This window comes from Neodiprion virginianus, chromosome 3, assembly GCF_021901495.1.
Source record: "Neodiprion virginianus isolate iyNeoVirg1 chromosome 3, iyNeoVirg1.1, whole genome shotgun sequence".
NCBI lineage: Eukaryota > Metazoa > Arthropoda > Insecta > Hymenoptera > Diprionidae > Neodiprion > Neodiprion virginianus.
This window is the reverse complement of record NC_060879.1, coordinates 39,843,838-39,870,437: the sequence shown is the minus strand read 5'-3', so window position 1 is coordinate 39,870,437 and position 26,600 is coordinate 39,843,838. Positions and strand designations below refer to the sequence as shown.

The following is a 26,600-nucleotide window of genomic DNA, read 5'->3' as shown; positions in this document are numbered from 1 at the left end:
CAGGTACAAGAACGCGGTGAAGACCATCTCCGGTTTTACACTTCCGCAACCCACCGGAATGATGGAAGGTGATTCGTTCTCCTTCCATCATTCCGAAGGTGCAACCCAACGAATAGCTAATCGATGTGCAATTTTTCTTTCATGAAACACACGACGTCAGGGGTGGCTTTAATCGCCCGGCACAGCTCGGAGGGTGAAACGCGGAGGCAAGTAACTGGGGTGTTTTATAATCTCCGGTAAACTGCCGGCAGCATTACCCCCAAGCGGGACATCCATAGACCGTTGAATATGTATGGAGAGAAGGATGTGGTCTGTACCTGCAACCCGCGTACAACTTACCCTAAAACCCCTAACACGGTGCTCTAATCTTGCTTGGCCAAAAAAGCGGTCGTGGGTCAGCGTTAGGAAGCCATGTTCGCGGCTTTCCGACCGGCGCCGAACCGAGGTCTGAACTTCTGCTGCATTTCAACGGACGGGGGAAAAGAATCCGGCAATCAGTATCCGCAAGCGGATGCGGAACGACGGGACGTGTAACGTCGCGACTGATGAGGGTATAGAACTTGAGACTCGCCGTGCAAGCCGAATGAATTGAAATGGAATACCGTTGCAGCCACGCAATTTTGCGTAGCGGATGCACCGACTGCAGCTGCGTCGATAATTGAGATTCCTGTAACTGGATTGACGTCCACAATACCGCGGCTGGGAAGCGGAGGAAAAAGCGAACTAATGCCGCCTGGAACTAAGACGTATTCTTGCCAATATCGGGTGAATGCCGCGGAGATACGATTCCCGTTTATCAGGCTCAGACCACCGACTGAAGAGAAACCTGGACTGATAGAACCATTCGAATGCAAATGGTTCTACTCTGTCCCAGACTCGTCTGGTCTAGTTAGCGTCACGTCAACGCCCGCATACTTGCGAGTAGCGTGAATTCGTCTTTGAGGTGCGGAGGTTGATCGAGGCTCGAAATCCGTGGAGAAAATGCGAAAATGCGACGGAATGTACGGGGAAGAAAGAATCAACTTCCAGGATCGGAATTGAATATTAATGAAGATCAAACGCCTGGGATCCAACGCTGTCGTCGCGAGTTTGCTGGAAGGCGTTTGTAATCAGCAACGTTACTAATTGGATTAATACCTGCCTAAACGGCACTTGAACTCGCTTTCGAACGATCCAGAGAATCGAAATTAAAACGAAGATTTTCCTAAGAATAAAAGAAACGCGTAGAGATAGAGAGAAACAGAGGAATGAAGGAAAAGGTGAAGGAGTCGCGAGGGGGTAAAGAAAAATTAAATAAAAAATAAAACTTAATTCGTTGAATTAAATCGCGGTAGGTTGTCCGTGAAACTGTCGACTACCTCCCCCCCCTCCACCCTCGATAGCAAATTCAGGTTGCTGGTATAACTTTTATTCAAAGCATTAACGGCTAACGAATCCGGGAATGACATTACCAAGTCTAAGTATTAAGTTTGTTATCATATCTTTGCTCCGATGTCGAGAAGCAGCGGGCACCTCGCCTCATCCCAAAAGGTTTTCCTAACTCTGTCTAGAATCCTGCGAATATATCCAACGTATATACACATCTATATACATTTATACATACATATTACATACATGGAATATACATACTTTCGGAAGTGGAGCATTTCAGGTTGGGTATTATTTGAACCGAGTTAGGATTTTTTTCTTTCATCCTCGTCCCGGACGCCTGTAGCACACATTCACTGCCATTACTGTGATTCCGTATTATATTCCTCGTTTCTATCCCTCATTCTTCTTACCTTAGTTTATATTCAATTCCGCTCCCCTTATCGCCGTTATTACATCCGTTTCTTTTCACCCCGGACCAACTGCAGACGTCGTCGTGCTCGTTGAAATTTCGCATCTTTTGCCGGTCTATAATTGCACAGTGGGGTTTGATTTTAGACCACTCGGTTAGCGCGTGTGAGTAGCAACGAGTTAAAAACTGCTTCACCGGCAGGAGCCTGATTCGACCGTACGAATAGCGATTGCAAAAATCTGTTGAACGACGGGAGATAAATTTTCTGCTGAATGTATAAAATTCATCTCTTCAGAGTAAATTGACAAAGGCGGGGAGGATAATTCTTCAGGCGAATCTTGAGCCGGGGGAATTAAAATTAGAAATTCATTTTCTCCCCTCTCTTTATCCTCTCGATCGAAGAACCGCGGAGACCTGCAGATTTCATATCGACAAAAGCTTAATTCCGACGATCCGTCAAACGCGATTATCGCACATCAAATTTAAAGCGTTTCTCGCGTAAAAATATGGACCCCAAAATCCCCCCCACGCCCCTTGTTCGAGTTTGCAACGACGCCTAATAGCCGAGGCGCTAAGCGTCGAGTAATCACGGTACGTCTGTACAAATCTAACCGCGCACCATTACTTATAACCGCAGTTTCACCGTGCGATTAAATTCCAAAGCACACACGTGCTGGGTGCAGATATCCGGCCAAATTTGCGCCAACTCTATCGCGTTTCCTCTGCAGTTTCTGTCCTCCTTTCTCGTCTACGACGTAACGCGCAACAACGAGTTCAGCTGATTTCGCCTCTCGAACGGAAACCTCGTTGTGCCTCTAATTACATTTCTCGCTAAGCGTTCTTGGGAGCAGGGTTCATCCCTCTATACCTCAAATTTACTTAACGCGCCAAAATTATCTAGAGCGATGTACCTGCTCACAGCTGGTGCGTAAATATATCTAGCTACAAATTATTATCCGGACAATATCGGTCTCTGTTTTGCACTCTGCGAATTGCGATTTTGCTTTGCTCAGCGATTTGCGCAGGAATTAATAACGAGTTTGAGGAATTTATTGCAATGTTAGGGTGAAATCCTTGTTCTGCTTCATAGAAGAAAGAAATTCATCGATACCAAGAATCGAAGGTAGATGGAGAAGGAAAGAAGAAGCGCGACTTTCTATGATTTATCCACGTGACTAGGAAGGTTGAAATTGAATTTGCTGCTTGATAAAAAGACCCCTGCAGCCATATATCTGTATGTTCGTATAAAGTGCAGGGGGCAGCGTTAATGGACAGTGGGCGGGTTCAATGGCGTCTTAACTCTTCCTCGAAAATTTCCAACTCTGTGCCAGTGGATTTTCATTCGGAAAAATTGGGTGCTGTGCAGGGAACTCTGCGATGATGATAAAACTGATTGCGTCGATTAGATTTGTAAAATTTTATGACAAACAATCGCGTGAAATTGGTTCTAGGCTTTCTGACTTGTGACAACCTGAGCAAAAAAGGATCAAACAGTAAATATATTGTCGTCCTTCGTGAAACCAAGAAACAAATCATTCGAATCCTCCGCACGTATCGACGTCACAGGTACTAAACAATCTATTCAATTTTCAATCGTTGGCTTACACATCGCATACCTGAACCCCGATCCCTTTTGTGTTCTGCGTTGGACTCGGGCCAATTTTACTCCTAATATTACGCGCTGCGCGTAGTTTTTCGAAACATATGGCTTTGCGTCTGTTAGACAGGTATATCAATCAATCGCATTCAGCCTTATTCCGACAAAATTTCCTCTCCAGAATGGATATCGATGTGTAAAGTAACTCATAAACGAATGTTGCCAGTGTAGCTGCGAAAGCTCCTCTGATCGACGAAGCTCATCGTTCTAAAAGCGTTTCGACAATTCCCGCATCCTTAATCCCGAAAGCATTGACCCGTAACGGGTCGAGTGGTATTATATAACAGGTAAATTATGCGCCGGGTTGGTGCGAGTTAATTGTTAACGTCAACTTGATGCAAGGCTAAGCCAGCATGGCGCAATGGCGGCGGCAGTGGGAAGAGGGTCCGGAGAACTGGAAGTGTGGAGCGAAGCGCGATGCCGCTCCTCGAGCAGTCGACTCATTGTCAGAACCACGAGTTTGTTTCCAACTCCGAGAAATTCCGAGGCATTAATTTATCTTAGTCTCGTTAGCTTCTGTCTCACCCGAAACCATCGATCAGACCCGGGGCCACGTTCGGGGCGGTCGACGCTTCGCGCAGCGCCGTTTCAAACGCGTGAATAAAAAAAGAAGACCGAACCCGTTGCACCGAGTCGCAGGGCGAAGTCGTGATTTGAAAACGAGCCCCGGTTTTGCTGATATTTTAAAAAAATGCTCACTTAGGATCCCGTTTTTCCATTTAACGAACCCGATTCGAGGGGACTGCACCCCAATTAACGGTTTGGCTCATTGCGAAGATCCAAATTGACCTACAAATTGGTCGGTATATTCAACGACCCAGTTCCATGGTGCCTTTGCATTAATTATTGCACTCCCCCTCTCTCCCTCTTTCTCTCTCTCTCTCTCTTTCTCTTTCACTCTCTCGGGAAGCACGTCTAGAGTCATGACTGACATATGAAAGTCCTCGAAATACGCTGAGCTCATTTCAATGTGTAGCCATACGTCGGGTCAGGACGGATAATATACGCCGTGTCGAGAATCGGGGATGTAACGGTCTTTTTCTCCTCTTCTCTACTTCGGCTTTTCCTCTATTCGTATATTTTTTGTTCTTTTCTCCGTCATTTTACTCCTCCTGTCTCTTTATTTTCATTCTGTTTTTTTTTTCCGCGCCGACCCCACCAGGTTTATTTCAGGGACGATCGAGCCTTGCATCTTATCTCTTCCAGCTTCCTTCGCTTTTAATTAGCCCACTCTCTCTCTCTCTCTCTCTCTTTCTCTCTCGCGCGCTGCGAGTTTCACCCTCCGGTACCAGAATTTTACACACGAAGTGTCCATTCGCCTGGTCCAACTTCGCTTTGCTTTCCCTTGTTTTTCGCCTTCCGGCTTCTTCTCCTTTTCAAAAGAATATCCACGTCGCGAGAATTGTCTTTCGAGAATATTCCCCCAAGTACAGGTGGCCGCAGTCTCGTCGTCTGTTGTGCCGCGTTTTAGCTCCTCGAGAGAGGTATTAAAGAGCGGGAGGGTGGAAGTTGGCTTGGGGGCTGGTGGGGCGGCTAGACGTAAAGCACGGGAAATTACGTTGTGTATCATCCAGAAGCTTGCATCTCCAGGATACAGAAATGGGAGAACACCGCAGCGACTGGATGCCGGGGAGCGAAGCTGCACCCCCAACCATCAACCCCCTCATCTAGAACCAATTTGGGACGTCAAATCGCTCGAGCATTGTTAGGATACGACCGGTTCGTTTGGCCAAGTTGTTTCTTGCCTCGGGAATAAACGCGACGTGAACATTTCGGAAACAGATTCGTTCGGCTGTGGCGTTCATCGAGCGTAACGCAGCCGACTTATACTTGCGGTATGCACGTTGTGCAATTACGTAAACATTCGTCATGTGTATCTGTTGCGTCGTCCGCATCGAACGATCATCGCAGACGAGGAAGATCCTCGAGGAGGGACGAAGAGAAAGAAAGCTCTATTTCTTCTGTGCCGGTATCTACACAGCGATAAGTCTTGAAGCCCGTAAATAAGGACGGAAAGTCCGCTGCATGGGACGTTGTTATTGAAAAGTGACGGACAGCAAAGTCACGTACGTATAACCTACCCGCCAAGGCGGATCTGTAATCCTTGAGAAATAAAAAGAAAATCCAGGTAATATATCGTCGAAACGGGGAGAGATATGTACCGAAAGCGGAAAGTACAAAGCAAACGAAAAAGTAGAAGAATAAGGAGAAAAAGAAGAAGAAGGATATCGAGTTGTAGAAAAAGAACACTGTGTGTCGAATATCATGTTCGTTCCGTAGAAAATTCTTCGAAAAATTTCTTCGTATAAGTTGCTGTAAGGACATCTGACAAAATAAAGCCAGCAGAGATTTTATACCGGCTATGAGTGAATATTTCAGATCGCTTACGTACGATCGCGAGATTCTGAAGAAGAAAATTTCATCAAAGATAACGAAAAAAATTTCTTCACATAATTATAAATCAAAATAAACGAAGAAAAATTCAACCAGATATTCTTTTTTAATTCCGTCGTCAAGCTGTGTAAAACATGAAGCCGTGCTGTTATTTAAAAATGATAAAATCGAACGCGATTACATTTCATTTTTACAAATTTCACGAAGGCAGTGAAAAAGAAAAAAGTATTCACCTGAGAACATTGAAACGTATACACATGATACATAAACATTCAGACCAAGTAAACACGCATTATAAATAAAAAATAAAACCCACTTGCATTTGAGATCGGTTATGAAAATACACGGTACAGAATGGTTGAAAACGTGCTTGAGATCCAATTCACACGGTGTATCATACCGCGTAGGTGTAAATCGGTACGTATACACTACACGTACACGTATGATACGGCTGAGATCACTTTAGCGTAGGAAAAATCTCGGCTCGGCACCTTCAGGCGTAGAAGCATCTATAGAGCCCTTTGAGCCGCCGGTTCTCTGTATAAAAATGTTCATTAGAGTAAAACTCTCTCCCTCCACCCCCCCGTCCCTCACCCCTCTCCGAAAAGGGTAGACAGAAGCTCGAGAGTCGTGCATCCCGGCTTCGCGCACGCTTGAAACATATTCTATCCGCATGGTTTAGCGCCACCCCGCATCAGCCCGCGCCCGCCTAGATCAAAGCTCGCACTACTTGCGGGGCAACTGTAGTCGGGGTCTGACTACATTCGTCATCTTTCTCCTTAGCGTTCCACTGCGCTGCCTCCGGGATGCGGACGGGAAGGGTGAGGAGGAGTGAAAACAAAGGGTGAAAAGCGAAAATTCTAGGGAGAAGAAGGGGACTCGAGTGGAAAAAGAATATGAAGAGCGGTGACGCCGGGAGAATGATTAAAAAATAAATAATGAAACTGCAAAAATGTAATAGGAAATCGATAAGCTCCCAGTCGGCAGGTTTTATCAACGATTTAAAGCTAACTCGATTCCGTTGATATATATATATACACGATTCGATGACTTTTCATTTGTATAACTATTCACAGATACCTTCTGATCGCAATAAGTTGTACCTGTAAGATCTTAAGAATACCAACCGTGTCATTGGTTACCTTTTTAAAGAGCTCCAACCACTTTATTACCTATATTTGGTTGTTTAAAAATGATCATTTTTTCACCATTTCACTTTACTTCGTCTGTAAAACAGTTCTTCCAAAAAATTTGAATGACCAATTGGAGCGTTGACTCGACATAAATATGATGACTATTAACCCAATATGTTACGTAGTGTAATTTTTATATATCTATGGGGCTCTCCACGCCAACTCAATAAACCGTTTATCATGACATTTTTTAAGTTCACCAAGGATGTTTGATACGCTAGTACGACCCCTGAAAAGCTTCCGAGAAATTTTTTCAAATGTTTAAAATGACTCGTCTTCACACTATGATTTTTCTGAAACAAGAAAAAAAAAAAAACATTCGGTTTCCGAAGCGAAAGATTTTCAGGCATGATTCGGAGTGGAATCTCGTTTATTTCTATTTTTTTTATTTTGTTTTTTGTTTTTTTTCTCTTTATCGGTTTATCTATTTTCATATCCGTTTGAAAACCTGTTACAATACATACCGCATCTCCGATTTGATTACCGATTTTTTAAACTGTTCTTCCAGTTCTGAAATACACTCGCAATTTTTTTCACCATCGGTTTACCAACACTTTTTGAGTTACTGTTTTTCACAAAAATTGTACTATATAAGAAACAAAAACAAAAAAAGTTTCGCTCTTACCACAAAAACGTCCTTAAAATCGTGACAAAACTTTACCGCATATCGTTTGGGCATCCGGGTCACCGTATCGCGAAGAAAACGGAATGCGGGACACCGTTGAGATGATCCCGTGGGAACTGCAGTCTGCACCACGAGGGGCTTGAATATAGCGACAGAGATACGCAGCTTCCGCTTTGCGTCGATATCGCTGGAGGACCGTAAGAGAATGGAGTAAAAATGGAAGCAGGGAGAAGGGGTGGATGAAGGGGAATAAGGGGAGGAAGAAAAAAGGAGAGACAGGAAATATGTACATTGAATAAAAACAGTAATATCGACTACGTCGACGGGGGTCGGCCTGGGACCGGGGTCGGGATTATTAAATCACCGTTCGACAGACCTCAATCTTGAAAGCCGGTTCCCTTTTTCCCGAGGTACGCGACGACGCCCGGAGTTCGTGCCGCTCCCAATAATTTCAGCTTTATTTCTTCGGGGACTCGATCCGGCGGCTTTCGGTGCTTCCGAGGCGAGTTCCGTTCCACCCCCGTCGTCTTCTTCTTCTTCTACTTCTTCTACTTCTTCTTCTTCTTCTTCGCTTGGTAGTCCGTCGCGTTTCTAACTCAATTTTGCACTCCGCGACGGTCGAAATCCGCCGGCCAGAGGTCACGGAGAGGCTTCCGAAACTCTCAAGAGTTCAAATTCCCCAACGAAGAGTCTCCGACTACGCCGTCTTCGTTATTACGGAACTCGCAATCAGTTCCGTTACATCGATACGAGTATTCGGTCGCGGGGATAACTTTTCGCCCCAAAAATTTCACGCTTTCTCAGCGTGACGTATTTGTTAGATTGTATTCAAACAAGACGTTTACGATTTTCGAGGCGTCTGCATGATGAATGAGAAATTACGAAAATGGTTTGAATTTTTTTTCTCTTCTCAAGGATCTATCGTAGCCTTCTGTTGATCTGAATTTCTACCAACGAAACTTCGTAAAAGACTTGGTGATTTTTTCAGACCTCGGACAAATTTTTTATCACAGCTCTAAATTTTTTTTTTGAAGCACGAAACATTTAAATCGGACGAACAACACCAGAATTTAATCATTTTATCTGTCCCGATTGTAAAACCTTTTCAAGCATTGCTCACGTTCGTTTCTATATCATTATAGTTACAATGTTATTTCATTCGTGTTTACCAACATCATCGGCGCAAATAACATGATCGGTAATTTTTTGAAACGATTTTTCTGCTTTTAATTTCCTTATTTTCGATTCAAAGGATTGGGCTTATTCATTCTTGATAGTTCACGAAACCTTCTCAATCCATTCAAGTCCAAGAAAACATCTTCAGTCAAGTTTAATCTAGAAAATTGTAAAAATAGGTGAGACATGATTTCATGTTCAAAAATTGAACGGTTCAAAAAAGTTTCAAAAAATTCACACCCGAATTCTATGCATTTTCACGAACCATTGACATTGAGACCGAATTTCCACACCGGGAGAGAATTCTTTTATACTGTGTTTCACGTAGCGAGAGTCGTGGATCGATCGAAGGGTAAGGTACGTGTTCGATTTGAGAATTCCGGTCGCCCCGATAAAGACGGAATGGAAGACTGACCGCCTAATTGCGGTCATCGGACCATTTACTCGACTCCGTGAACTCCTCGGAGTCTCGAGTCGACTCGCAAGACTCAAAGCTCAGCAGCAGCGATTTCGCGAGCACGGTAGGTAGGATATAGCTTTGCAGGACTTTGGAGCAATTGCTCGACCACGTGAGATTTACCCGGCAGTGAAATGAGGACTAAATGAAAAGCTTAGCAGGCAGGAAGAGTTCGTAACCAGGACTGCGGATCTCGGATATACGCTGCATAAAATTTCAGCGTCCTTTTCCGAACTGCGAGGGAAAAACCAGAGCTTTTTCGACCGGTGAAAGATGTAAAGTCGGATATTTGCGCTGTTTATGCGAATTTTTATATCGTCGGGAAGGAAAACGAGTCAAGGAATTCGTCGACGAAGCACGTTTCAGTTTCTGGGCGTGAATGAAAAAATGGAACCACGGTTCTTCCTTCCTATCTCGCAACCGCAAACAAAATTCTCAAAACTCACTCAAAACTTGCGAAAGCTTTGCCAGATCAGCTGTGTCGTTGAGTTTGAATTATTTTCGGCTATGAATCGCCTCCACGATCGGAGGAACATAAACAGATACCGTACACGTAGTGAAAATACTTTGCTTTTATTTCTTCGAACCTGCAAAGTGTTTTTTCAAAGACGTCCGAAAAGCTCGCTGCCGTTTTAACCAGGTTACAAAAAAAGCTACCTCCTGAATTATTGATCATGCTGAAATTAATTGGTTTCAATTGCTGCAGGTGGGCGAAGCCCGCGGTGAAAACTAATAAAAGATTTCAGGGGATTCGGAGCGGCTCGTTTTTTCGTGCAATTCAACGCCGAGAGTTCCTCCTGCAGATTTCTTCCTCTCTGCAGGATTACGAAGAGGAGTATTTCACAAACCACAGCTCGAGACCGCAAACAGCAACCCGAAACGAGAGAGCGCCGTAATTTAAGCTGATTTTTTAAATTTAAACGACGCTCTTGTAAATTATATTCACGGCAATTCTGATCCTCACCGTGCACGTGTCACGAGTCTGCATTTGCGTGACATTTTAATTTGATAATCTTTCGAATCTTTCACAAATCCAGCTTAATTTTTACCGTCGAATAATTATACGACGTTAGACGTGTTACCGGAGGTTGAAATTGATTTACAAAACCGATTCAAAAAATGTTTCAGTCTCCGCATCGAGCAGAAATCTTAATCACAAGACCGTGTCACGTGTTAATTACTATACACCGTCAACTTTGTGCATATTTTCTATGGAAATGTAAGCAGTTTTAATTAGTTTTATGCGCTGTTTACTCTAGGCGTGACACTGCAGGTTTACAGTGACGCGGGGCGATTTTCTCATTTCATAGCTACGGACGATGATTATAGGTTGATTCATTATCTGGCGTGAATAATAATCGAACAAGAAATTTTCAGAACACGGCGACAAAGCGCAGCTCTTCAAATTTCGAAGCCATGATCTCGCGGCACACCCGCGAATTCCGGTGAAAAGACTTTTATCCCAGTCCCGATAAAACTTTGATGAAAAATCGAGCACTCGGTCAGCGATGCGCCACGAAACTTTTCAAACTTCTACAACTCCCTGTTAAAAAGTGGCCAAGAGTCTCTCAAACTCGATCCAATTTCTCCAATTTTTTATTAGTCCCCATAGAATTTGGCACAGTACCTACGAGATCTGTATTCAGGATTTGAAATGGGGGAATCAGGCGTTGGAAGAATTGGTTTAGTTCGTCCGAAAGTTTGGATAAACAACAAGTTAGAATTAGCGATTGGATGAATTGGACGGGGATGAAAGTATAGAAGAATCAAAAAATCGAAGGGCTACAATATTGAATTTTTAAAGAAGCGGAAACTTGATTTATAAAACTTTGAAATGTTGAAAATCGAAGTATGGAGGGGTAAAAGAACAGAAAGGTCAGATCATAGAATATCAAACTCTGGAATCGTATTCAGATTCTCGATTTTGCCATTATACGTTTTGACCATTTTATATACCATCTTTTTGAATTTCGAACTTCAATATTTTTAATTTTCTATACTTGAACTTTCGACACTTTTAAATTTCACGAAGAAGATTTTCGCGTCTATGAAAATTCGACGTTCAGGTTGTTCTGTCAATAGAAAATTCCATTTATTTTTTCGTTTCAAGTAAAAAGTACGAAAACTGGGGTTTAAATTAAAAATCCACCTATTTCTCGTAACAATCGTATCGTACCTACCGAAAACCCGGTGACGAGAGAAAAGTAAAGTTATAGGTACGTGAACAGGGACTGAAAGTGCATAATTTACCATGAAAATATGCTCGGTCGCATTAAATACAGGTTCAGTATAATCCTTCACCTCTCTTTTATTTTCCCTCGTTTCGATTCGAGGGCAATACTCGAGTGACTCTGCGCTACGTGGCTAGGTTCGTTCCTTCCACCAGGACTAAGGCAGGATGTGAAAGGGGCGGGATGCCTTAAGCCGTGCGATGACATAACAACGTCGAAGGGATGAAGGATAATTCCTGTACCTACCTCTTGTTAGCTGATATAGCGCAGCATTCTGTTAGGCGAGGGGTATAAGGAAAAGGTTCAAGAGTCGAAGAGGATGAGATCCCTGTCCCATCCTCTCGGGTTTGTACACTTCGAGAGGGAGGAATCCACGAGACGTTTTCCCGCGCCCATTGCCAGTCGTAGCCGAAGAGAAGCGAGCCGAGTCGAAGGGCGTAAAAAGGGCAAGATTATACGCGCGCAGTTCGCGGCAGGGCCGAGTTTTCGGTAGAGCCCCACCCCCACCCAATTCCGCCCCCTCGCCCGTCGTTCTCGTTTTCTTTTTCCCTCTTGCTCGGTCGATAAAGGCGCCCCTACGCGCTCACAGTGACGTCATTGCCCGCCCCAACCCCCGGTAAAGCTCAAATGACGTCACGCCAAGCAGAGCCGAGTCGAACCGAGCCGAGCTGAGCGGCCGCCGCGTTCCCTGCGGCGCGTAAAGCTCGTAAGCTCTCTTCCTCCCTCCCTCGCTCCTCCTCCTCTCTCTCTCTCTCTCTCTCTCTCTCTCTCGCTGGCTGAGAGCGACTCGGATGACCTAGCCTAGATCACAGCCTAGCGTGGTGGTACCGTAAATGCGAGAGAGGGTAAACAATCGAGCGCCCCCGACGCCTGCCTCACCCTCACCCTCACCCCTTCAGACTCCTCCCCGCAGTCCCGCCGTTTTTGGGGCAACGCGACGACGAAACGTTGACGATGCTAATCGCCCACCGTCGAAATAACCTCCGACGCTAGCCGGGAACTCAACGAGTAACGGCTTGAAATGCGCTTCTTTTTGCTAAATTCGTTACAATTATTATACCGTATTCGAAAAAAAAAAAAAAAATATATAAAAAAAAAATCGTCTTTCATTTGCCATGCGAGAAGTTTTTTGAGTGGTTACTCTTAGAGACGAATCACTCAAATTCACTTCCGTTTATGTGAAGTCACTTGAATTCATCTAAACTTGGTTTACGATACGTTATTTGAAGTCTTTGCAGTTCACTTTAGATCGGTTCAAGTGTTATATTCGAATCACTTTAGCCTGTATGAAATTCATGAAATTTTAAAGTCGGTCGTACGTACAAGTTCGGTATGAGAAATGAATTTTATAAGACCGGGAATCCTTTTTTTCTCTCGGTAAAGTGAATTATAGAGATAAACTAAAGGTTCATTCAATTAAGAAGCAAAGCGTCTAGCAGAATACATTTTTGGCGCAAGCCTAACGTTTTCTGTTATACTGATTAAAACTTCAGCTCAACGAGTATAAAGTGATTTTCAAAAAGGCACTCTGACTTTGGATTACTTGTTTTCCATGGATTCTTTATGTGCGATAATTAAATACATTTTCAACACTTATAGGTATAACAGTTACTTCAAATGTCGATTTTTTGTAAATCCATAATTGCTTATAATTGTTATAAGCATATGAAAAAAAACACATATTTTCATGAATGTAATTCGTTAGCGGAGAGATTTGATATAATAAACGTATACTGAAAGCGCTTGGAATTCGTTGTTTCACAGAGATCTCAGAACGGACGTCAGATTTACACAATTCAATGCATGGGGTAGTTTTCACCTTTATTAGGGGTGCATATAGATAGTATGGGGGGTTGCACCTATTCTCGGCCTAAAATCGTACTGTCTCAAAATGAATATTCATTTAAATCTCATTCAAGAACACTGTCTAAAACAATGTTGATAATTCACCCCGTTTTCATCCCATTTTCAAGGTTGTTTTTAGTTTTATAAAGCTTTTGACATCAGATTCGTATTTAGCGTCAAAAACAAAAAAAAAAAAAAATAAAAAACACAAGAAACGTGTAATTGCACTTTCGTGTTAAAGAAAAAACTGAAAGGGTGAAAATCCAGCTTTCTTCCGTACATCTTGGCGAAAATAAATTAAAAGTGAATCAAGAATGGATGGAAATTAGGGAAAATTATGAATGAGGGCAGTAAAAGAGGCTTTTGCTGAATAACTGAAGCCGGGATCGCGGCCACAATCCAATCTCGATAAGCTGACGCCGCTAGTCTGCAGCCACTCGATTTAAAAACCGGCTGCAGCTAGCTCTTCTAATATTAAGTAGGTATAAGCGGGAGTCTTGACTACTTGACCCAGTATTTCGTATCGATTACAAAATATCGTAATCACTGAAATTTATTCTTGTTACAATATACAACGTTCAAGACAAGAACTGTCAAGTTCGGCTTACGAACATTTTCGCAAACAGATTGAAAATATTGCCGAGTTAATCGGGGGTTAAAACCAGACGAAATCAGTTTTCATCTGCATTTCTACGTGACGTATTTGCTTCTAAGAAACTGCTTAAGGTCGGTATTTATCGGTTGTGAAAAAAAAAAAGAAGCAACGAAATAAATATGAAAATATCTCACGTACCGTCAGTGCAGATTTTGCGAGTCACAAGAGGCACAAAGTAACTTGTGCCGACCGGTACATGGCGATGTTTGAGAGCGGCGAATGTTTTAGTCATTTTGGCGCGGTAGTTTTCCGGATAATTAACTGGACCGGTCATCTGCGGCGGACAGGTCGAGTCTTTTTCTCGAGAAACGTTAATAGCGACGCCGGGAGGGATATAATATTATGTCGATAAATAACCGGGAGTAGGAAATATCCGGCCCAGTTCCACTCGTGTTATCCAGTTGACAAATTGTTTGTATTATTTCATCCAGAGCTTAATGCCTGTACAGTGTACAGCTATATAAAGCTCAGGGTGCAAGCACACGCCACGACCGCATCTGTATTCGTAATAAGAGCAGCTCGATACATAAATCAAAGGGGCAGCAAAGAAAACAGGAAATAAAATCCTCAGCCGGTGGCTCTGAGGCTGAGAGCTTTTTCTCCGTCTCATAAACCGTTCTCTCTCACTCTCTCACTCTCTCCCTCTCTCCCGCCTCCATTAGGTATTCCGTAATTCAGGTTCCGGTTCCCAAGCTCGTCTTGAACTCACCGATAAAAAAGCTCGGGTTTCAAGTAAGGACGTCACGCGTCGTGACGTCTCTACGGAATTCACCGACGACGGAATCTAGCCTAGAAATTGCACTCGCCGTGCGGGTCAAGCACAAGGCGTTGGTGCAACGCTGACCCAATTCTACCGCGTTAATATTAGCCTGAAAGTTTTAACTGCAGTGCAAACAACCTTCACCTGCAGCCGCAGCACCGCGCGAATGCTGCAGTCTGTTTCCACGTCATAACCGTCAGACTGCAGCGGGCTATTTTTGCGCTACCTGCCTGGTTCGCAGTCTGAGTATTGACCAAAACCGGACGTGAATCTTTGATTTCCGTTATTACCGCGCAACCTCGCTCGTCGGCGATTATAAAATATGGAACGATAGATTCGATCTTGACGATTTTTTAAATTGGTATTTTAAATTTTCAAAAAGACGTTTCAGGCTTTCGCCAAGATTGTTTCACCCCCGGAAACCGGAGGAGAGGTTTACTGATAGTTTGTCTTTCCGATTTCTGATTGGCGATTCCTTTACACGAACAAGATATCACAAGGTATACAAATACCCGAGAGCAATTTATTTCAATCGAAGCAAGAAGTGTGAGCTACTCGAAACGTGCCTTTGTTTCTATCATGGATAATTCGATACACCGTGGATTGACTGTTCCTGATAATGCCAGTTACGAAGAATTGCGAAATCGTTAATAGCATTTTTTTTTTTTTTTCTTTATCGACGATCATTTCATCTTTTTCAACCAAACGTTCTCCGCTGTAGCAAAATATCAAGTCGAAATATTTGAGATTTGAACTCCCTGCCGCCGCGCGTTCGAAGTTAGCAACTTGAGCCAACAAAGACTGACGAATAAATGAACAGTGAGAAATCCTTCCGCGAGTAAACAGAAGAGGATTTTTTTTCTTGGAAATCCGAAAAAGAGGCTTAGTTAAAAGGGATGAAAAATCAAGAATACGGAATAACCCTAAAAGCGAATGAAATTGACTTAAGCTGTCCTCGGGACGAGGTCTTCAATTGCTACTTCCGAGCGGGATTCTATCGATCCTGTTTCTGTCTGGCCGGTTTTCAAGAGTCGAGACTCCCTCAGGATCATCGAGAATATCTCCCTTGTATTCATTCACCCGACTCAACTTCCCCGTCAAATTTTCCCGGACGTCGTTAAAATTGCTGTGAAATCACGATGATTATAGTTTTTCCCCGGCGATGGCTACGTGGGTGAAACACTTTCACGGATAAGTATAGCGAATCAAAGAAGAAGAAGAAGAAGAAGAAGCGGAAAATGACGATGACGACGAGGAGGAAAATCGGGGCGGAAACGACGATTTGTCCGTTCGATTTCAATCCCGGCAGAAGCGAATTGAAGCGAAACTTGACCCCGGGGAAGAGAAGCCTTTTTCCTCGGCATCCTCGAGATCTCCCCTGAGTTTCCTCGGGTCGTGGAATTCCCGTGGATGATTCCCGTGCGACCCGGCAGATACGGGGTTGGTTATTGGTTAATCTTGGCCATTGTTGTAGCGCGCCGTAACCGCCCCAGCTATTTGCCTCCCTCAGTGCCCGACACGAGCCAAGTACGATTCTCATTAGAGGACCGATTACGCCGTGTGCTTTTGCACGGCGACAAAGGGGCCGACCGAGTTTCCCTAATCTCCGTCTTGAGCGTAGTTGGAAACAGTAGCGTGGCTTGTTCCACTTTTAGAAATTACCTACCCTTCCGCAGTGGCGGTTCCGCGTTGCTCCCGCGTGTGAAAAATTTAACCGCAACCTTGCGATCTCGATTAATTACCGCCGCGATCGTCGCTCTTCTCTTCCCCTGCGTCGCGTCGGGAGAACGATCCGGCACTTTTTCCACCCCTTCGAAACCTTTCAACCGGGTGGCGACCTTGCGCCGACCTTGCGGTTGGGGGCTGAACGGGAAATCGAGAAGACGCGTTCGGAGCCAGACGGGGATTGTCGGAGCTGGGAAATAGGGCCGGGATATCGGGGTGACGTTTGACGGGCCCTGCAACTTCGACGTTCGACCTTTTCGACGGGTTCGCCACCCCGTCTGACTGACACCCAGCCATTGCTTTCGAAACTCTGTGTACAGACGAGACCAGCAACGCGTTTCATGCATACATCCACTCCGCTCGCATGCCAAACTCCTTCTCTCCACCAGGACGTTTCGCGACCGAGACGACGTGATTTATTTACCCGACCGTGAAGGTTCGCGATCCTCTTTTCTCCCTACGAGTTGTGTCATCGAATATTTTTTTTTTTTTTCTTTTTTTTTTCACTTTGTTTCCTTCAACTTTGTCAATACCACTCCGAATAAACACGTGATCATCAGCTTTTCTCTAGTTTATTCTCTGTACGATGTATCGAATCGCGCGAATGACTCTAGAAACTCTGGAATTAATAGATAAACTAAACGTGGTACAAAACGTTTGAAATCCCGTTTCTCAAAGTTTTTATCAAATCTGTTACTAATATTATCATGGCCAAAAATTTCGAAACGCCGTTCGCATTACAGATGTAACGATTTTGAGCGAAAATCGTGACGATAAAGACTGTCTTTAACGTTGATAATAACGTTAAAGATAATTGTCGTGAAGAATGTAATTGCGTAAACGTAAATATGGTAAAAGCCACCATATTTACGAAAGACAAGTTCTAAACAACGTTGAACGCGTTATATTATACTCTAATTGTAGTGAAGTGTAGTAAAAATATATTGTCTTTCGCTGTAATCGTAAGACATAAATAGCGTTGAAAAAGAAAGAAAAAAAAAAAAAAAAACATGTATTCATATCCAAGCGTTGGGAATTAATTAAAAATGGGAATCAGCGTGAAATGGAACTACGATCGTTTTATAAATTTATATTAGTTCGCGTTGAGGGTGAATAAAGAAAGAGGCGAGGGGTACAAAAGAGGATATTGAAATCTGGCAAAGAATTTTCGGAAGGAAATGAATTGGTAACGACAGGCGTGACGCAATTCGGAGGAAAGTCCTGGGGAATAATAAATTACAGAGGGTAGTCGGTGTCCTTCGGCGCCTGCCTTGCCTTCCTTCGGCTTTGTATATTTATCACCCCCGTTGGAAAATATCATTCTTCGCGTCTTCGCTCCCGCCAGTAAAGGATAGATTGTTCGAGCTCTCACCTATTCGTCAAACCAGCCGGAAAGTTTGTCAGGGTTTTTGTTGTTGTCCCCGCAGGTTTATGCGGCAGCTTTTGAAAATAAACACGCTGTTCGTGACAAGCTTTAAGAGCCCGTACGTATCGAGTCTCCGCGACCTCTTTGAAGTTCGCGACAAGCTATTTTGAACAATTGAAAATTTCCTTGCCGATACGTTCGCCTGTATCAAAGAAACTTTTCATATGCGCGAAGGAAAAATATCGAGGAACAAAAAGCGTTTAGAATATAAAGAAGGAAGCGAAAGAGCGAGAGAGCGAGAGAGAGAGAGAGAAGGAGGAATACAGCGAATAACTTTTCAACCCTACTTATGGTTGTATTTTATACGATCCTCGGAGGCGTAAGTTTTTCTTCCTCTTCTCTACTCTGCGAATTTCGCTATTTTTACGTCGCTTATAAATAAAATAACTTTATCGAACCGGTCTAGTCAGCTGTATACGAGCTTACGGGACATTAATCGCTTGATTATTTACAGTGTATTTCATAGTTTTACGGACGATTTAACGCCGGACGCCGGAGTCGGATCCTTTTAGTCGTCGCTCTGCGATGCTGAGAGAAGGAGAAGGGGAGATGAAAATAAAAAAAAAAAAGAGAGAAAGAAATGAAAAGCTGCACAGCGATGGAAACGACCGCCAGATCGGGTTATGGCGAATCCAACGTAAAACCGCTCGTCAAATCTATCTTTGTACCATCTCAATATCTTTCGACATTTTTCTTTAAAGCCCAAACATCGGTCGGAGAATGCTAATTGAATTTTTTTATAGCATTTACGATCGCATGCCGCACGAACTCGTGAATTTGATAAAAGTTTGATCCTCTTTCGTTACTGCGTTCCAAACGTTCGTTTTTTATGTTTACATTATAATCCGATTGTTGGATCGGTTAAATAATCGAGCAACTTACCAAATACGAAATTCCGTTCAGATCCGTCGTTCGAATCTGAAATGAAAAATAGAGAGAAGAAATTAGTGAAGAACTTCGGGCAGTGTGAAAAACTGCCTATTCCCAAAAATGAAAGACTTCATTTCGTTGATTTCCTGATGAAATAAAAAAAAAAAGAAAAAAAAAATAATAATAATTAATATTCATTCCGCGATTGAAGATAAGTCGTTCAGACGTAGTGTAATCTGCCATTAGCCGTTAGACTCTGACAATCTCAAGGAACTTGGTTCGGACTAGCGGTGAAAGGCCAGGCGATATATAATCCCCATCACCCAGTCTTGCGGGCCGGCTATCTTATCGTTGAATCTTTCGTGTATAACGTTGACTATAATAAGGAAGCTGTCGGAAGTTTGAAAAACTTTTCGTTGTTTCTCTTTTATTCTCCTTCCCTGCCATCCGTCGTCTCGTCTTGACTGAAGAGGGGTGAGAAATCGATAGCTGAAAAGCATCGAGCAAATTATGGATGAGGAATTTGTGACAATTGGTGTATAGATTATATTGAAGGAATTGATTGATGCGGAATAATAAATTTCCCACAAGGGTCGACTGTCCGAGAACAAATCGTTCGTTTATTTGGAAAAGTGGAAGAAAGAAAGAAAGGACCGGTACAAGTATAAGAAAACAATAAACTAGAAGAAACCGTCAACATGTCAGCCACGTGACACGTACCACGCGCGGGAAACAGTTTATACTGTTTTCCTTTCCAAATGTTTGCCCACTACTTTCACCCTGCTAGACGTATAAAAACAGAGAGAAGAAAGACCTCGCAGAAATCAACCCTTGTGCGAAAAGGCAGCGTCGTCGGGCTGTCACAACGATACCGCGAATGTTCAAACTGTCCAAAGGTGCGTTTAATTTTAGCCTCGTTTCCCGATCTGCCGCGGAGGCGGAATATGGCTTACATACTTCACCGTCCTTTCGCCATTTCTTTGTTATTTTTCCACTTCTTCGTCTTCTTTATGTCATTGAGACACGAAGCCCTTCCCCAACAGCCACCGGGTTTTTCTCCTATTTATTGTTTCCATCCCCCTTTGCGTGCAACTCGACGCACCTATCTCACACGTGACAAATTATGGCTTTAATCTTCCTTTTGTTTCTTCCTCGTGACCTCATGCTCTCTTTTTCTCTTATTGCCGGACGCTAGCTGACGCTGTCTGAAAGCCAAAATAGGGTGCTCGTTGCAGAAATAGGAATAACTAGCGTTGTGGATTCGAACTGGAAAAATTCAGACACGTTGAACACGGCAACTAGACGAGAAGAATACGGTGAGATATTCTGTAGATTATAATCTGGTGTCACTTTCACGCTACCAGACGTGGGCCCAACGGTATCCGATGTCAATACAACACTGTCTGATCTGAAGTTCGTCACACGTTGTCGGATGTCGATATAACGTTAATTAATGTGATTCTAACTCTACTTGATGTCAATACATCACCACTCGATGTTAAATCACACCCTATCTGACGTCAATATAACGTTATTTCATGTGAATCTAACGTTACATGATGTCAACACCGTATGATGTCAATATAATATTGCTTGACGCGAATAGAAATCTACCTGATGTTACGGCCACAATGTCCGATGTCAACTTGACTCTATCTGTTGTCAACCTAGCGGTATCTGATGTTAATATAACACTGTCTGATCGGATGTTCGTCACACGTTATCAGATATCGATATAAGATTAATTAATGTGATTCTAGCTTTATTTGATGTCTATCCATCACCACTCGATGTTAAATCACATCCTATCTGATGTCAATATAACATTATTTCATGCGAATCTAACGTTACATGATTCAAATCCAACACTACCTGATGCTAACGCCATACTGTCCGATGTCAACCTAATTCTATTCGTTGTCAACCTAACGGTAATCGAGCTCCGTCCAATACTATCCGACGTTGTAGAACATCAGAATTTTCCACAAAAAACACGGCCGTTCGGTATGGAAATTTTGACTCCCGGCAACGCGGATCAATGATAAAGAATGAGGCGAAAGGCTGCACGCAGTGACGGGGCACCTCTTCTGGTGATTAACCCGGTGAAATATTCAGCGAAACGAGTGCCAACCGGTAAATCGAGCGATCCGGAACATGTTCGAATATCGGGAGCTGGCGCAGAGCGTTAGTTCTGAAACTGATCGATTAGCTGTCGTGGACATCGACTCGACGTTGACCCGGCGCAAATGTTATCAGCCGTTGGTATAGCGGTCAGTTGTGTAATTTAACGCCGGCAATTTACGGTCCTATTCACACCGCGCTGCTGGGTCCGGGTCACTTTGCTCTTCCCGCCGACCCTCGACTAGCTTTTCCTGTAAATCGGAAGATCCAGATCAGCCATTCGGACCGGCGGAACGATTTCCCCGCTTTTCGTCGACCCGTTAAATTTCTACCGGAGCGGCAAATATGCAAAAGCATTTTCGCTACCGCCCAACTCGTATAATCCCTTTGCGGTGCTTGCGACGCCGGAGCTTGCGGAGAATTTAGGCGATCGAGAGCCGCGATCTCCATTAAAAGACGAGTGTTTGATCAACGCAGTTTCCAGCTCCTCCGGCACTTCCTTCTGGCAAGTTAAACACTGCCGATTATCGGCTTCCCGGTTCTAGGTACCCACCAACCTTAGCGAGCTTTGCTTCCGGCTTCAATGCGGGTCGGCATTTTCGCTCCTTCGGGTTATTTTATCGTAATCATTTCATCGGAATGTTTGCGAGACTTCAACACCGGCTTGGAAAACATCAGAAGTCGGTCGACGGGACCTTTCCGAGACTAGAAGCCGGATTGTTCTCGAGGCTTCGTTCGGCACCCTTTCAGACGTTGGAGGATTTGATCCATGCTTCGCGCCTCGCCAGTTTTCGCGTGATTCAATTACCGAGGAAGGGTTGCTCGCGCTCCACCTTGAAACACCTACAACCACCCGCCTCTACCAAGCCTTCTAGGATTTTGGCAATTCCGTGGAAATTAATTTTCGCCTATTGGCGAAGCGAGCCTTAATATTATTCTCCTATACCAGCCTCTGTACGCTTCTTTGTCATCTCGAATTACGTAAAAAATTTGAGAAAAGAAAGTAACATCACTCCGATTTCTTTAATTCTGAAAATTTCACACCAACAAATTGAGTTTATAAAATTTCCAACATTCCTACCAAGTCGGAAACAATGAATAAAATACATCGCTACAAATATTTGCGGTCAATTGATTGCTGCCAGTAACATACAACATATATTACAAGTAGAAAAAACAAAAAAAAAAACTGTTGCTTATAAATTATAATATTTTTCAAGTTTCAAACTTTTGTCCAGTCAACTTTGTGAACACGTTATTTGACACGCATAGCAAAGTACCTCGGTATTCGAATTCTAAAGTAGCGATCTCCGCGAGTGTGCAGGAGAGCCTGGAGATCAAGTTATCCCGGAGCTCCGGAGGGACGCATGAAGAAAAAAGAGAGAAGAAAAAAAAAAAAAGAAAAGAAAAAGAAAATGGTGGATAAAGAGGAGTCGACACGAGTCTTACAGCGTGTACCGAATATCCGAGTTCGAGCGGTTTTAGAGGGAATTTTATTTAAGGAAGCTCCATATTCCAGGAGACGCAACTCAATTATGCCATCATGCTTTTCCCTCCCTGCTACTTATGGTGAGAACGCCGAGCGAGGGTGTTTTTTATCATACGAACGTTCCGTTCGCGTATAGACAGGGTATCTTTGATATATCTGTTTTCAGTCCTTCGCGCAGCCTGCAAGCTCTCTGAAAATTGTGAAATTCCTGAAGTCCACGTATTAAATAACCGATGTGCTCAAAGGACTCATTCCAGGTCTGTTATTAACCGGGGAATTTTTCACCTCAGTTTCTTCGAATCCATTTTCATCTCAAAGTTCGCAATTCTACGGCCGCTGTTCCGGCTTCACGCTTTGAGCCCCGCCGATCCCAGAATTCTCTTCTCCCGCTTTACACTCCATTGTTCGGAAAATACTAAACAGATTTTAATATCGGCACGCGGCGCGGAGAAAGCCGAAGAAGAATGCAGCGAGGATCTTTCGACCCCTCTTCTGCTCTTCGTTTTTACTTCTTTTGACGTTGTCTGTCGTTTTGATTCTCATTTTTAAAGAATCAACGTTATTGCCCTTTTATTATACAAGTTTGCGCGATTCGTTACGAAGCCGAGCGATTGCCTCAATTTTAATTTCTTGTATCCCACACCGCGAGATACCGAGAGTTGAAATTAATCACACGGCTTGCGGTGTTCTTCCTTTTTCTTTTCCCTTTTACAACAATTTTTATCCAAACGCGTAGCACCCGGGGAGAGAGAATTCCATTACGAGATTATCCCACATGCCTATACATGTATATATGTATAACAAGAGCGAAAGTCGCGCAGAGGTAAAACCGGCCGCGTCGTATAATGAACGGTAAATTTAAGGATTCAATTTCGCAGAAAAAATACTATGCTTCGGAATTATTGTACAACAGAGAGGGACGTTGAGCCGTGGGTATAAAAGGGGGGAAAAGTTACGCAATGTTAAAAGGAGAGAAAAAAAATCTTCCTAATCGGATTTTCACTCGTCGACGAAATGCGGATGCGGCAACCGCATTACACGGGGATACAGCGAGGATGATAACGAATTTATATACGCCTTTTCATGTAAATATTCTTATCGTTACTACGATTATTATTACTTTTTATTCGACCGTTTCCCTCCCATCTTAAGGAAGGAAACGAAATACCGTCCAGCATTAGCGTTCCTCGCGATTCACCAACTTTTTCAACCGGAGTCAAGATTAATTATAACGGGGGATCGATATATCACCTCCTCCCATCACGTGACGATAAATTTCTTGATTTCTTTCTTTTTTTTTTTTCTTTCTCTTTTCACGAGATTCTCTCTCGCGAGTATACTCGAGAAAGAGAGAAATTATATATAGGATCGCTGCCTGCGGATGAAGAGTACTTCAGCATGCGGATGCTGCTGTATACATATAATAATATCGCTACGTGATGCGGCCGGATAAACAGGAAAATAATTATCAGATTGTCCTATAAAATCCAATCAAAACTCCGGACGAAGAACCGGGAGAGGCGAGATGAAGAAAAAGAAAAAAAAAGAAAAATCACCCGCTCAAAGATACAAAGGGGACCAAAAAGAGGGGGAGAGAAGAGATATTAATAAATTGGATCCACGTCTTCGCGTTGGGTCGAAGCATAAAAGTCCACTCCAGAAAGAGAGAGAGAGAGGGAAAATAATTAATTACGATAGTTCGCCGACTTATATTACGGACATACATACATATATATTATGTAATATATAAAATAAATGAGTCGAAAGCTCATTTTTGTCTCGGGTTTTTGCTGTCGACAAGAAATGACGAATATAGTAATAGGAATAATATTAATAATAATAATAATAACAATATATTGATATTAATTATACCGATGAAAGTATTTAGATCGATTAGATTTTTACCGCAAGTAGAACTTGCAGCTTTTCAATAGTAATTTGCTGTTCTCGATCGTATCAACGCAATTCTTTCTATCGTATACTTTTATTTTTTGTTTAATTCTTTTGTGAAAAAAAAATGAAATAAAATAAAATAAAACCTGTCACACGCTCAGCGATGGTAAGAGAAAGGAAATTTTGTACAAACACGAAATATTATTGTTAGCCGATATAAGAGCGCGCAAGCTGGAAGGTAAAAATCCGAGCTAAAGGCATTACGAAGAACAAATGTAACTGTGTAACTGCGCAGATATACTGAGTATCACAGTCGAGCTTATTTCATTTTTTTTTTTTTTTTTTTCATATTTCTTTTTGCTCCCATTTCATTTTCGTTATTCCAAGTTTGTTTTTTCTTCATTTCTTTCTTCTCTTGCTTTCTTTGTTTACTTATATTTCTCTTTTTTTCCCCTCTCTCTCTCTCTTTCTCTCTCTATTTTTACGAGTGGCTCTCGTAATAATCCTATAATCTGGATCCTCCGTTGGGAAATGGTAACCTCTCTCGCAGTTTCATCCGCTCTCTCTCTCTCTCTCTCTCTCTCTCTCGTCCTCTCTTTCCGTTTCTCTGTTTCTCTCTCATCTGCAGTAGAGAATCTACCAACTGGCGCTAAGCTTTCTGGTATAATAATATACGTTTATTCTTATACAGCGATACGTACAGCTATGCAGCCTCTGCCTTGATATAAACACATAACGGAGCGATAGCCCCGCGTATAGTGGAAATGCTTTTTACCTTCCCCTTCCGCCGGGTTCTCGATCTCGTCGATAAATAAAAAAACACTCGAACGTCCAACTATATCCTGACTTAATAAAATTTTCCGATACAACATGCCTATATGTATAGGCATACAGCGATATGCTTCAACCTTGCAATATTATATTCATATCTAGTTGAAAATCTTACCAGAACTATATAATATAAATTCCACGGATAGGTGAACGATATTCTTACCACGATTGTTTATTTTTTTGCTATATTGCGCGAGCACAAGCGATGGATAAAAAAAAAATGTATACACGTTTGACAAGAATCTTCTGATCAAGCTTTAAACTTACTTCCTTACGTTGATTCGGCTCTCGGAATCATCTTCAAGTCTTTTTTCACCCGAAGGATGTACGTTTGGAATTTTCAAAAAGCAGGCATGTTTTTTTTTAACCCGTCGAAACAAAAGAGACGAGAATTATTGTAGCTCTTTTTCGTCGAAAAAGAGGAGCATCATAGTACGAGAATAAATGTCCATGATTAGGAAGCTTAGACGATAGCGATTAATCGTCTAGCAAGGAAGATAATCGCTTAATGTATAATCCTGAGGTATTTATAACGCGATAAAGTGGGCGGTTCGGCTGTATAGGAGATATGGAATCGGCAGGGGCGGATAAATTCGACAACACTCAAGGCGCCCCTCGATCGCTAATTGTTGTATAAATTGAGAAACGTCCCCCTCCCCTCGCTCCGCGTTTCCCGCGCGATGCACCCCCAAACAAAACCCGGCCTGATGGCGGCGGCGGTCCGCCTGAATGGCTGACTGATGCGTCGAATGAATAACCGGCGTAATCGCGCCCCTAAACGCCCGACATTTGTTATCTTTAAACCGAGGAAGCGGGCGCGAGAGAGCAAATATAGAGTGCCGGCTTAGAGCCCGGAGAGCAGACGGAGAGGGACTCGGGATAAAGAGCGAGAGAGGAAGAGAGCGAGATAAAGGGAGAGGGATGAAGGGCGGCGGAGCCGCGATACCGCGGACCGAATGGCGGGGCGAAGGACGGGATTAGCGGAATGATTAGCGACGGCGAATGGGAGGCGTTGCGTTTTTAAAGGATGAGCGGTAGAAGGAAAGATTACAGACTGTTATCACCCGGTAGAATTCACTCCTGGAACTGTTTTCCGGTGGTCGAAACTGCGGCTAGTTTAGGTGTAAAGAGACCCGACCCTCATTCCATCCCCTGCCAATAGTGAGGAGCTTTCGAAAAACTGCGTTCCAGATTCCAGGGTTCGGTTTCTCGTTCTGTTTCAAAGCTTCTAAAACACGTATCGGAAGCATCGGTGCACCTTTCCGATAATCCCCACTGCGCGCACACTGGATTGCTAAGACCCTGAGAGCAGTGAAATCGATAGGTTGAAGCAACTAGCGATGCGGTCAAGACATGATAGAAAAGCTCCCTAAGGGACGGAAAGAAAATAACCTATGGCGATAAGATGAGCGGAATTGAAGAGGGTCCTCTTTTCCTTGGTCCGGGGTTCGTTATGGTTTCTACGAAGCCGA

The 26,600-nt window shown here is 43.2% G+C and overlaps 1 protein-coding gene across 19 annotated transcripts in view; it reads right to left on the bottom strand.

The window, feature by feature from the left end:
- LOC124300182 (protein turtle-like) overlaps positions 1-26,600 on the bottom strand; it is a 165,623-nt gene that overhangs the window by 61,244 nt on the left and 77,779 nt on the right. For all 19 annotated transcript variants that reach the window (XM_046753934.1, XM_046753939.1, XM_046753943.1 and 16 more), the window contains exon 3: positions 18,807-18,842. The gene's annotated coding sequence lies outside the window, so the exon portion shown is untranslated. The remainder of the gene's footprint in view (positions 1-18,806; positions 18,843-26,600) is intronic.